The sequence below is a fragment of the Pinus tabuliformis genome, chromosome 4_1, assembly GCF_031772625.1.
Source record: "Pinus tabuliformis cultivar Carrire ecotype Pingquan chromosome 4_1, CPIR1, whole genome shotgun sequence".
NCBI lineage: Eukaryota > Viridiplantae > Streptophyta > Pinopsida > Pinales > Pinaceae > Pinus > Pinus tabuliformis.
Window position 1 is genome coordinate 579,664,107 of NC_142303.1, and position 15,067 is coordinate 579,679,173.

The window sequence follows — 15,067 nt, forward strand, 5'->3', positions numbered from 1 at the left end:
TCTCAATTTAAATTATATATAGCTAAATTTTAATAAAAAAAACATTCCATCATTTTAATTATAATTAGATAGCCTCAATTCATTACAATTTAAAAAAAATGACATCAAAATTTCATACTCCAATTTTAAAAAAAAAATTAACAATTTCCTTTAAAAATTTCTGCTAAGTTTAACGACCCGCTAAGTTTAGATCAAACCAGTCCTTTCTTTTTGCTCTCGACATCCTACCTAATCTTGACTTTGACTACCAAGGGTATGCAAAAACCGCGTAGATATTAAAGGAAATTAACCTAGATTAATACTAAACCATATTTACAGCACCTAATTTTTGTAAGAAAGTTAATGTACTTGCGCGTTTATGCTTTTGATTTTAGTGAATTTTTGACTTATTATCACTTTGCCTGAGACATCGCTTTCAAAACTCACTGTCCGCTCTTGTTGAGCTTTTCAAAGCACATGCTCATTGGTCACATGCACCAAAAGTTATACTTAGTAATCAAATTTGAAGAGTTAGTCTTAATTTTATTTGGAAGGGCATATATTTATCTAACTTTTCAAAGTTGAAAAGTTAAAAAAAAAATTGCACTTCTCTTAACAAGTGTATATTAAATAAACCCTTCATAAAAAATTGCCAAAATGAAATGGTGTTCTAAATCTTTAAAATTTAAAAAGTGGCTACATCAAAACACTATAAAATCTTAATAGAACTTAGTAAATAGGCAAACATTTTTCTCAAATTCTATTTAAAAAAAGGCAAACATATGTTTCTTCTATTCATTAGATGATCTTCAAAAGAATTTGAATTTAAATCATTGAAAATATAAATCTATTTGCACAATGGAAAAGGTTGTTTTAGTTTTCATTTGCTTCTAATTTATACTATCTATTTTGTTAAGCTTGAAGCAATTTAAAGCAAACCAAAGAAACAAATATATACCTTCAACAACCAAGGGAATTGAACTTTTCTCTTAACATTGCTCAGTCAAAGAACACTATCAATAGACTTTCATCTCCATTAAAAACTTCAAGCTCTATAGATTCAAAAATTTATGTAATTAATAGGAAAGTTTTCTATATCTAATAGGGAAATATTGTAATATGTAATACACATCTACAATGTTGTTGTTGTATGGCTTGGTTGGTCATTTTTCTTCTTCTTTGAAAATGGTTTTCAAATTTGGTCCTTACAATGAATTCAATCTTGGTTGATGTCTTTTTCTAATAATGCGGTTTCTTTTTGTTGATGTTTTTTTTTTCTAATAATGTGGTTTCTTTTCATTAACAATGTCGTTTAATTTTTCTATGATTTCAACATCTCCTTAAAGACCCTTCATAGCAGCAACTACATGGACAACCACACGCACTCCTTATTTCCTAGATGTTGAATGGAGAGAATGAAGCGGGAGACACAATAGTAGTTGTATTGATAGTTATTGGAATTCTATATCTTTTGGGAAGACCAACAAAGGAAAAAGAAAATTAAGTTGTAACCTTGTAGGCAGACCAATCTTCGGTTGTATGGTTATTAATAGAGTCTTGGAGTTTCATTTTAACACTTGAGAGTTCTCCCTAGTTCAAAACTCTACATAATTTTATGGGAAGCACACTTATTATTTCTCAATTTTTTTTATACTATTAATTTGTATGTTTTCAAAAACTAGAGAGTTAATAAAGAAAAACAATTTTAAGATAAGAGAAGAAATACGGGGTTTTAAATAAAGCTTGATTTTATAAATGCTACACTTAATAGTAAGCTTGATTACAGTAAGTTCAAATGGCAACAATGCTAGGCTTTTGTAAGCATTCTGGTTGTCAGTCACGAAATCATCTAAAACTAGAAAAGAGATGGTAGTAGTTATTTATGAGAGTATAAAAAGTGTTCGTGAATCACTAAGCGTAGTTACCACCATCTAATGGGGTAATTTCATAATTGAACAATCTTGTGTGAATGGTTGGTTGAAAAGAAAGAATTTTTTATTTTGCAAATTAGGAAAGAAAATGAGGATATAACAGAAAATGTCTATGGTTATGATGTAAAAATGTAAATATTATCACTTTAATCTATTTTTAAGCTCAATAAAATTACATCTTTAACTAATCTATTTCATTTATTACTATAAAATGAAAATTTATTCATTTATTACTATAAAATAAGAATTTAAATTAATAAAGAGATTAGTCTGTCTATATACCTATGTTCGCTTAAAAGAAACCCTAAGAAAAAACCCTATCGACCTTATTATACTATCTCAAGGTTTCCATGTCGAACATCAAACTTTCAAAGTAATGATGTCCTCATGGAAAATGTAAGTAACCCTATCGGCCTTATTATACTATCTCAAGATCTTTATGTCGAACATCAAAGTAATGTCATGAATATGTCCTCATAAAGGTAGGATGGAAGATGTTTTCATAGCAGTAGGATGATCATTACTCGAAGATATTCGACATCCTCGAAGATGTTGGGTATTTCAACTATGCATTGAATTGTGCCTTGAAGCATCTCAACAACTCTCCCCATTGAAGACCTCAATTCCATATCATATTGTATGTGTCACAATATAGTCTTTACCACTCTCTCTGCTTCTTCCCAATCTATCGTTAAATCCACATCCTCTTCAAGCCTCGGTTCCAACATCTCTCTCAATCTGATCCCCATCTTCATTTGCTCCACTGCATGCACTGGGAATTGATAACCCATGCATTTTCCGACACCCTCCATGATCATATGGTGCCTTAACATTACAATATTTATCCCACTCACAATCTCTAGCAAAATGATGTCGAAGTTGTAGACGTCTGCTAATGGGAAGATTTCTCATCCACTCTGGCATTAGATACCCTCTAGTGCCCCTGATATGGCATTAGATACCCTCTAGTGCCTTTGATCATGGAGAAGCAGAAAGTATGTTCTCTATCCACAACTTGGCCAGCCCGAAGTTTGGTACTTTAGGAATGATATTTTCGTCCAGGAGGATGTTTTGGGGTTTTATGTCACAGTGAAGAACCTAGTGCAGGCATTCCTCATGCAAGTACTCGATGCCTCTTGCCATGCCTAATGTATTAGGTAGATGGTAGTAGTTACTTACAAGATGAAAAAAAAAAGGTTCGTGAATCACTAATCATAGTTATCACTATCTAATGGGGTAATCTCATAATTGAACAATCTTGTGTTAATGGTGGGTTGAGAAGAAAGAATAAAATTTTACAAATTAAGGAAGAAAAATGGAGATACCATAGAAAGTGTATGTGGTTATGATGTAAAAATGTCAATACTGTCACTTTAATCTATTTTTAAGTGTTGGACAAGTATGAAAAATATTGTTTCAAATGATGAACTACATACCTGTTGAAGGCCATTGATTGGGACCATGAAATCACTTTCCTTTATCGATACTAGCTTCATAAGCTTCATAACTCCCCTTCCAATCCCCTGGAAAAACAAATATATGAAAAATTACGAAGTGAAATACTTCAATGGATTGATTTTTGAGAGTTGAGCAAAGCCAAATGTAATTACAAGCAAAAGTAAATATAAGGAGACACAAATCCACATCAAACCTTTGGGTTGAATGGAAGGATTAAGAGATTCTATTTGATACAGAGTGTAACCTCGATGGTTCTCATTCCGCAACAATTTCATCATTTCCTCCTCTGGAAGGGAAAAAATCCACCGACTTTGCTCAAAGACTTAGTCCAAAAAATCTTCATCGATGCCATGATGGATGATATAAAAAAAAATCTAGAGTCCACACATGACTATATAAAGATCAATCAACCATTCCATACATAATAATTTTAATCGATTCTTCCTAAATCAATGAACTAAATGAAAAGTGAGGAAAATGAAAGTTGAAAATTAACACCGAGTTAAAAATACCTTGCAAACTTGTGTTCCACTCGCCATAAGGTTGGGATTGGAAAGGTCAATGCACGCAAGATTCACAGTCTCAGAACAATCTACCTCAGTCATAGTGAATTCTTTGTCTTTTGTCATTTGTTTCTTCTTAATCTCCGATACCTTCAAAAGATGCCATTGGTTCACATATACCAGTAAATAGCTACTTCTCCTCTACTATTACTGAATGCGAAAAGAAACCTATGTTCTCAATGAATGCGAACGGAAACCTCAAATCATGATTGCCAACTCTATAAGTGCCGCCATTATGACTGATGGTTTGGGAATGCATGAAAAACCTCCATTACGTCCCATTGCACTTTCTTTAGTGTTGTTGGAACCTGGTGCAGACTTTAGAGTGTTACATTAGTCCTAGAATTGGAATTTTCTGAAATGTCCTACGTACAGGCAGCCCTTCATAGGGCATTTTATAATATTATTTAAATTAAAAAAAAACTTGTAAAACTCAAAATTTAAATTTCTTTTGACTAGTAAATTCCGTTGAGCACTTCTCTGACGTGCTAGAAGGCTTCGAAATAGCTGTGATGTGTTCAAATTTAAACACTAGTCATACCTACTACATGATTGTTTTGCAGTCTAATGAGAATGTGTCTTATTTGAGATTCCCACACGGCTACAAAAATCAATTATTATTAATTATTTTTACCTCTATTCACTTTTAAAAACTATATTGATTTTTTATAATTACGTTTTATTAATCTTTAATTTTGTTTTATATGAAATTAATATGTGTTTTATAGAGACTGAAATAAGTAATAACGTACACTTTATTCACTTTTAAAAACTATATTGATTTTTAATAATTTCGTTTTATTAATATTTAAATTCGTTTTATATGAAAATAATATATGTTTTTATAGAGATAGAAATGACATAAATTTATAATTCAATTGATAAATCTTTTATGTACTATAGAATTTATTTTATTTTACTTATTAGAAATTTTATATATAGTATTTTTAATAATATTGAATAGATATATAGTATTTTTAATAATATTGAATAGATTTTTTGATATGATTTTTCTTGATTCATTATAATGTGCTTTTTGAATTTATGTTTTCACTCAATAAGTGTGACTCATTTTCAAGATATTTTTCAATTAACATTTTTGTAATAATATTATGTGTTTTTATAGAGTATTTATATATTAGGTATTTATTTATTTTAATTTAGTAAAACATTATTAATATTTATATATTTTTTTGTGGATTAAACATAAATAAACATAGATCTATTTTAATCTTGTATATTTCAAATCTTCTATGTTTGCACTTAAAAGATTTAATCCCTTTTGTTACTTGATATATTGAAAGTTAAAATGGATTTAAGCTATCTCTTTACACACACACCATGTCTCAACTCCATCTTAACCTTGGAAGAAATTACACATCTCCTTCATTTGGAGCAACACACCAATATAAATGGTCGCAATATATATGGTCGTAATCGTTGTTGTCATCATATCTATATATATAACACAATGTGTTCTTTGAGTTTATGTTTCAACCCAACAAGTGTGGCTCATCTTCAAGACACTTTCCTGGCTCCAAACTTCAAATCAAAAAATACATTAGGATAGATATAGAAGAATCATATCAAAATTGTTCGAATCACAAAAGCCTTAACTTACATTTTTTTTTGAAGAAATATGTTAATTATAATACTAAATATAATATATTTGAGATCCTAACTATCTAATAACCCCAAGTAGAGTCACATTCACCTTAAAAATAGTATTTATCAACCAACATCTTTGTAATATTATTAATATTATGTGTTTTTATAGAGTATTTAAATATTATGTATTTATTTGTTTTACCTTAATAAAATATTATTAACATTTTCATATTCTTTATGGATTAAAGATAAATAAATATAAATCTATTTTAATCTTGTATGTATCAAATATAGAGAGACCAATACAAACCTCTTATAGATTGCAAAATTTGAAGAAAGGTTTGCACTTGAAAGATTTGATCTCTCTTGTTACTTGATATATCCAAAGTTAAGATGGATCTAAGCTAGCTCTTTACACACAAACACCATGTCTCAACTCCATCCTAAGCATGGAAGAAATTACACATCTCCTTTATTTCGAACAACACACCACTATATATGGTTGTTTGGTTGTCACCATTATATATATATATATATATATATATATATATATAACAATTGATAAAGTAATTGATTTTTCTCTCTTACCTTTTTTGAAGTGTTCAGAAGATGTCTAATTTTACTATATATTTCAATATCAATATCATATATATCTATATCCTTCCATGATAAGAGAGAAAAATCAATTACTTTATCAATTTTTTTTTGTTTTTGATTATAGAAGATATTGTTTTTTTATTTGGCGAATATAGTATATTTTTATTTTAGAAAGGATTCCCGTCAAATCCAAGTTGAGCATAGAAGAAACTGCACATCTCCCTCATATTTGACTATAAAATACACTTATAGACTCAATGAGCTTCTCTATGTTTGACCTAGGGAATTTTGATTATATGTTATAGAAAAAGGTCAAAATAACATACTCTACCTTACCATTAAAAGCATATTCTCTTAACATTTATTCATTAATGATTAGTTGGGCAATCTGTAATGATTTTTAGCATATAAGAAACTACACATCTCCCTCATATTTGACTATAAAATATACTTATAGACTCAATGAGCTTCTCTATGTTTGACCTAGGGAATTTTGATTATATGTTATAGATAAAGGTCAAAATAACATACTCTACCTTACCATTAAAAATGTATTCTCTTAACATTTATTCATTAATGATCAGTTGGGCAATCTGTAATGATTTTTAGTAGGTTAATTTACTTGCCACAAGGCATGAGACATCATATTAATGGTCAACTATTGGATTGAAACTCTACATGTTGAATTATTAAATGTTGGAGTATTGGTGATCTATTATAAGAATAATTATTACCATGGATATGAAAGTTCCTTGTCAGTTTTTTTCCAAGGCATTCTATAAGGTAATTTCATTCCTTGATGATCTAATTCTTATTGATACCGATAATGATGAATATTCTATTGTCCATGATAAGTTCAAATAATTAAGTTTGTTAGTATATTTTATTGGTTGTATCTCACTTGAGCCTAGATTATAGAGGTTTATGTAGAGAAGGTTAGGAACTATAAGTTCCACATTATTACCTCTTATAACTCGACATAAACATTTTCTTATTCTCCTATAGGATGGAAGCCAACTACATCAATACCCTTGTTCATGTCCCTTGGATATGTCAAAACACCTTAGTGGTGTTTGTTGCATCAGAAGAAATTTTATTTGTTGAACGTATTGCACAATTGTCAAACCATATTTGGGTTAGATTTGTTAGTCTCCTCATGAAATCTTGGGAATTCCTATAACAAATTCATGTGAATATTGGGGGTTTCAATGTCATGGATTGAATAGGCTCCTTAGCCACATGCCACAACACCAAATTTATCTTATGGTTAACTCATAAAGTTTTTTCAAGGAATATGATCATACTCAGGTAGTGGGAAATGTTTACAATAACCGATTAAATATTCCTAATAAGTATTTTAGGTGCTAAATTCTAGACCAACACATCAACAAATGTACAATTATGTTTAAATTCAATGCTCTTCATGTTAAGGATTTTATTGTACCTTAGAATTAGGACAATACCTTGACCGATGACAGGCATATCCTTGTGGTTAAGAAGTCATTTCAGTAACCCAACCTCACCCCAACATCTAAAGTTCATAGGGCCATGATATTAGAAATCTTTGGCCTTGACCTTCCAAACCAATGGTTACATGTAAAGAGCATGTTGGTTTTTCTCAACCTACTACCTCTTGAGTGGTGGTATTAGATGAGGGGTATCCTCCCTCTCTATGATATCCAAACATAGACCCAAATGCTAAAGAATATCTCAAGCATATTTTGTAGCGAAAATTAGTAATTATGTGTTTTCTTCTTAATGAAAAACACATTTGGGACTTTCAATTAGATGGATGATTAGTCATATATGGGCATTCAATAAAATGGTTGAGCATGAAATTTTTCTCTCGGAATGTGTGAGATCTCATAGACTTATGTAAGAGAGATTTAGTTCAACATCTATGTAGTCTAATTTCCTCTCTAACTACTATGTGTTAGAATGAATTCAAAATCAATGGTTCTTTTTATTAAAGACCAGAAACTCTCTCTATTTGGAAGATCCCATTTCTAATTTAAATCATGAAGAGGTAAGTGGTAGTGCATAAAATTTGTATTGTTCCAAGTATTTCTTTATCATAATTGATTCTAGCATTGATCCCACATAGAGTTTGTTTTGGGTTCTATTTAATTCATAAGGTAAAGACTAGGGCAATCCAATTTCTATGCATCACATGATTTTTTGTAAAGGGATACTGTTGCATTTAATTATGCAAGGAGCTATTGCTTCGTGATCTCATGCATGATTGAGATCACCAGAAAATAAAAGAGAATGGCTAAGACAATATAATATCAATCCCCAATCCAGATGGCCATGCATGCAACTTCGATGCAATTTCTAATGCTACAAAGTATGAGCAAGTACCTTGCCTCCTCGCAGGTTGGTGAAGGGTTTTGGGCTTGATGCATAATCCTTGTGCTCCAATCAAACGATCAATTTCATCCACTCCCGATCCAAAGCCTTCACACAAACACAACCAAACAGAGATGATAAGTGATCTTTCACAAAAGATCGTCAGCTCAAAACATCTATAAATCACACATATAAATTACTGCAAGACTGATATAAGGGGAAGAACATAGATTTGTATTAACCATATAAATGGAAGTACATCAAATATATACATTCAAAAAATAAGATCAGGTCCTTCAACTTGCAGTATGGTCTCTTCTCCAAAGACAACAGAGCTCTCATGCTATAGTTTAGATACTCTCCCTTCGCCTCATTTCCTCTTGGTGAGATTATATAGGCTCATTCTATCCTCTAGGAGAATGTATATAGACACCTAGGGGCTTGAGAATTTAGGAAACTTCTACAATAATGGACCCCTAGCCAACTCATACACAAGTGGGTCAAGTTGATCTCCTTGGGAATGAAAAACTCTAGAAACCTTTTCCACAATTATGGGCTTTTTCTCAATTATCTCATAATTATAATATTTTGGAAAAGTAATGATGACAAATTCCTCAATTATGTAATTTCACCAATTTATCATGGGATAAATCTCACATAAGTAAAAGAAAAGGTGAAAAGGGATGCACTTAAGCCAAAAAAATCAGGTAAGTTGATATTAGGTTTCTCTCACTATAATGGAGTGGAAAATAGGGTTATAACAGATGCCCCCTAATGCATGAGGTCAGAAGAGAAACTGATGGCCAAAATGCATTACAATAATACTCAATGCTCAAAATGGGAGAAAGGAGCCAAGACTACGAATCTAGATCAGAGGAACTCAAGTGTTGAAGTCTCAACTTTGTTGATAACATCCTCGAGGTGGGCATACACATGCTCGGTCAGAAGAAGATGCTGAACATGGCTGCCATAAAATACACTGCAGATCCATGACATGAAATACTAGAACATGTCCACGAAGACATACATAGTGGATCCATGTGACTAAATAAATAGAGCATAACCACCAAAAAATACAATGTGAATCTATGTCATAGCATACATCAGTAAGAATATGGACACATGAAAGACAGAGAAGTGTCTCAAGATAGCCCTCAAAGTACATCAATGATACATAACTCCAACACAACTTGGGAAGGATGCCATATAAGAGTGAGATGTCCCTAACCCAGGGTCTTCGACATAACCCCGATGGTATGAATCTACACCATGTGAATATATGAGCTAAAGTCGAAAATGGTAGAAACAACCTAATTATCAGCGAATTAGGTAAACCAGTAACAGATGTGAGGGTATCCACCAATGATGAAAATGGACCCCAAGGTACCTACTACAGTCCACTAAGTGTGAATAGAGGAGTTGATGTTGAACACCAGTGAACTTGATCAATCATGAGCTAATGATGTAAACCCACTGTCGATCATGAGGAAGCCTGCCACTGAGGTCTGCAAGCTCCAGCGTACTATCGGTTCCTAGATCAAGCTCCTGGATAATGAGCTAAAATCGATAGGAGAAGGTCTCTCGAAGAAGGTCCTTGATGTAACCCCCATCAATCAACATGGAACAGATTAGGATGATGTAATTAATGGATGAAGTCATGAAGCGGTGAAGTACAACTGGCACGGGGATGATTGACTGAAAAAGGTCATTAGGCTACTATAGATGGTCGACACAGGCTGAGACTTCCCTTGAACATATAGAGGCATGACACAAGAGTGGCTTGGAAGCATGACTAATGAGCACCATGTGATATCATGCAACGATGCAGGAGTCATCGAAGCATCCATATGATTGGAAGAGTAACCAGTCGGAGGAGTAAAGGGACTCATATGGATGGTACGACTCTTAGGCAAGCTAAAACCCAACTGTGAGATAATGAAATAGACAGGTGCCATTTGCAAGGGTGACACAAAGGATGATTCCATTTGATGACTAATGGAAAAACATATTCCCTCCCTTCTCTTTTTTTAAGTTCCTTTTTCATAAAATTGTCCCCCAAGCCCGAAAAAGAGATAAAAGTATACAAGGGGGAACCTCCTAGCCACAATAGACAAGGGTATTCCTTTTTCGTAACTAGTCTATCCCAGTCTGAAAAAGGGTTAAACTTATACTGGGTAGACGACACTTCAGGTACTTTAACGAGTGTGAAGTAGAAAAGTTCACTCGACAATCTTTTCTAAATTAAGGAGTATGAGAAGAGCTTAAAGTAAACTCCTCTTGGAGGAACCAGTGGTATAAGGGATATCAACTGGTTCCGGCCATGGTGGAACTACACATGATAAAATGAGGACAAGAGGTTGGCTAGTAAGACCACTCTTCGTAGTGGTTCCTCCAAGAAAGGGTAAACACCAAGTGAAATTGGATGGTCTCCAAGAAGAAGATGACGATGGAAAAGAGAACCCAACGCTCGAACAGAAAAAATAGGTTGATAAAAAGTGGCAATCATGAGGGATAAAAATGGTGGAATCCTCCTAGGGTATAGCCAGAAATATGATGAAGAAGAGGACATGTGGCTCAAATTCTAGGTCTTGGCGGGTCAAAAGGAGGAATTCCAAGAAGAGAATAAAAATTACTGCATGGAAACCAAAACGACGAAAAGGTGCTGACTAGGGTATCCATGATCATGTAAGCTCTACCTCCAAGTGATGACATGCATAATGGAAAGTGGCTAAAGTAGCAACTTGATAGGGTCAGATCTAAGGCAAAAATATGGCACTGTAGTGATATATGACCTACCCCTATATGCACAGTTCAAGAGAAACGTATCTAAGGTCCAATGGATGTCACAAGAAAAACACTACCCTATCCTGTAAAAACCATCCAAAATTAATAAACCCATGGGTAAACCACATAATGAAAGAAATAAACATGGATGAGGTAAAAACAAGACCATATATTATTTGTTTTTGTTTTTGTTTTTTAACTTTTTGGATTTTTGGCATAAATAAGGCATGATGAATACTCACATCACATACCAAACAAAAAAAGAGATAAAGAATCACACTCCTGTGTACAATATGTACAAGCACAAAACAATCCAATAGGTCACGCTAATGTGTGCCCATAGTCGGGCACAGGACAAGGGTTTTGATACATGAACTCATGGAGGATAAGGGGACCATATGGCTCACCAATGTGGGGCCATGCCAAATGAAATCAAACTGCCAGGGAAATTCTAACATACTCGTACTCTCAAAATCAACTTTAGGACATAAGGGAGTATCAAGACATAAACGAGGTACAAGATGCTTGTAAATAGGTGGTAAGGAGTATGATGATTCATTGGCAAGTTCAGTAGTAGAATCCCAAGAATTGACTTGGTCCATGGGTAACAATTCCGGGGAACACTGGGAAGGTGCCCCTTGAGTCAATTCAAGATTTAATGTGCCGAGCTCTACTTGTTCCAAATAGGGGAGACTAGAGGCAAAAAGAGGAATAACCTCCCTATGATTATCAGTGGATAGATTCATGACCTCCAAGTTGACTAACCAGGGAGGATCATCATCAAGGGAGTCATGTGGAATAAGCAGAGGGGTGGCCCATGTGGAAAAAGTAACTTGGTCATAGTCCATATTATGATGGAGTTTCTGACCAGCGTCAAGAGGTACTGACAGGACTGCCGGAGAGGAAATCTCTTCCACAATAGTTGGCAGAGGGTTCTCATTAGATTGATCAACTTCCATAATATTAGGATACACCACCCAAGGATCAAGAGGTCTAAGGGGTCCACAAGTGTCAGAAGCGATCATATGCATAGGAGATTTAGAGGATGTAGGAGTGTTGGGTAGGGGTAATTGAGGAAAAACTACCATAAGAGTGGAGCTTTTAAACAAGCCCATGCTAACACTTTGAAATTGACCAGGGTGATCTCCCATGAGTGGTACATATTTCCCTGTGGTGGAAATCTGGGTCAACACAATAGTCAAGCTGATCGATAGTGACAACCTTTCCTTCATGAGGAAAGAAAAGAAGACAGAAAATAGATGAGACAACTATGGTCATCGCATAAAACCATCTATGACCAAGGAGTAGGTTGTAATATAACATGGCATCAATAACTTCGACATCAACATGGACAGTTTTCCCTCCTAACTCAATGGGAAAATTTGGAAGAACCCCCTTGGGTACGAAGTCATGTTTGTCAAAATCTTGGAGAGTCGTGTTGGATGTGGTGAGCGCAGGAGAGCCAAGAGCCTTCCAAAATGGTACAAACATAACACATGTGGAAGAGCCCTCATCCAAGAAAGTGCGATGAATATTCTGATGGAAAATATGCACAATGATCTGGAAAGCAATCTGATGGGAAAGGCGAGGAGTGACTTTGTCGACATTAAAAGTGATGAGAATAGAGTCAAATATGTCAACTCCACCAATGGCATACAAAAAGGCTTTATGTTGTTGAGGACAACTTTGCAAGACCTCTAAGGTAGACATGGCACAAGGAGCCTGGGCAAGATATCAACAATACTGTAATGTTTAGTAGCCCTAGCAGAAGGATTGTGTGTCGTTGTCCGGAGAACACCCTTGGGGGTGTGATAAATAGGTTCCATAGGCTTATCCATAGTGAGAGGTCCAGTGGAAGGTAGTGGAGCTGATGAGTCCTTAGAGGGAGGAATCGACTCATGAACATTGTAAGATTTAGCTCGTGTAGTCACGCTGACATCTTCCTTGCACATGAAGATGGATGAACTATGAGGAGGATGGGAAGATGACCCCTCATTGCCCCCCTACGGAGGTCTAGGAGGTTAAGAAACCATCTCTTGTTGGGGTTATGCAGGGAACAAATGAGTTAAAATGGCAGGTTTTTGAGTAGACAGTGGTGAACGAAGCCTATGGACCTCATCAATTTGAGGGAATTTGTGAGTAAGGTGGTCACCTTGACAAATTTTACAGGGGAAATTGAATTTACGATGACGTTCACTAGTGACCCCTCCCCGACACTGCGGATTGGGTTGAGACTCCTGAGAATTTTGATTATTTTGTTTATTTCTCTTATTATTATTTTTACCACCGGATTGTTGGTTGTTCTCTGGTTGAGTAGACTTCACTGTGAGAACATTGGTGGACTAATGAGGAGGGGGAGCTTTAGTAGAGCCAAATGCACTTGTTGGGGCTTGAGATGTAACAATCAATTTCCCAAGTTGGGCAATAAGTTGGCTCATAGAATTAGAAACAGACCCGATCAAGCCATCGCCATGTGGGTCAGGAACAAGTTTGGGAGGGTCAACAAAAGCCCTAGGGGCATTAGTCAATACTTCGTAAAGCGTACCTGATTGTGAATAGATAAGATCCAACTGTTGGGAAACTAGAATGGCTTGTTCCTATGTAACAACTTGTAACATAGACACATCCTTGGAAATCTTAGGTCGGAGAGATTGAATGAACCATTTACTTAATATATCATGAGGTAACTTGGTTCTCACCAACCTCCTGCAACAGCGCTGTGACACCATCTTTCTTAAAATTGGACAAGAGGTCAGATTCGATGTCATACTAAGTGGGTAATTGGAAATGCATTAAGAATGTTTGAGATAGGGAGTCAAAGTCACCGTAGGATGCAATATATAACTCGATGTACCATTTTGCAGCATCCCCAGTAAATGTACGTTGGAACAAGCGAATTTTGACAGAATCATCCACCAAAGAATTGGATGAGCGCCATAAGTGATAATGTCCATGGATACGTTCTCCCCAGGGTTTCCTTCAAACTTGGGAATATCTGATGGTAATTTAGCAAGCATGGGTGGCCACTAAGGATCATGACAAATGGGGTCATTAGTTAATTTCGTCAAATCCGGTAAATTGAGAGAAGATAAAAATGGATTTTGAAGTTGACTAAATGGGTCATAGGTAGGAGAAGCCCCTGAAAAATCATGTGGTCCCCCCATATAAGGAGTGGAATGATGCACCTACTGGTGAAGAAAAGGGTTTGCCCCGACATAAGACTTTTGTGGGCCAGGATGACTAGTAAATGGATGATGCCCCCCAGGGTATGTACCACCAGAGAACAAAGGACTGATAAAAGCATGATTGCTGATAGGTTTGTACCTAGGGATAGAAGGAGGACCACTCTGCACAGTAATACCGACATAAGGGGAATAACATGTGTGAGAAACGGTACTGGAAACAGGGTTGCCCTAGGTAAACTAGACCCTCTAGTAAAAGTACTGGTAGGTGGCACCCCTCCAAAAAGTGAACTCTGCCAGGATTGTGACGTACTAGATGCAACACTATCCCCAGGTTGACTAGGAAAAAATGGTGATCCCCCCCCACATATTACTAGAAGTACCCATGCATAACTATAGAACAAGAATGGTTGGTTGTAAAAAATTCAGTGTAAAGATTCATTAAGCTACTGGCTGACTAGGTTGAGGCACCATGGTCAACATAGGAGATGGTGTGGGCATAGAAACATTCGAGAAATTTGTAGGAGTCATAGAAGAAACTCGTGGAATGCCCCAAGACGAAGTGAGAGGTGTGGATAAAGGAGTGGGTATAGCCACGCTAAGATGTGGCAATGAT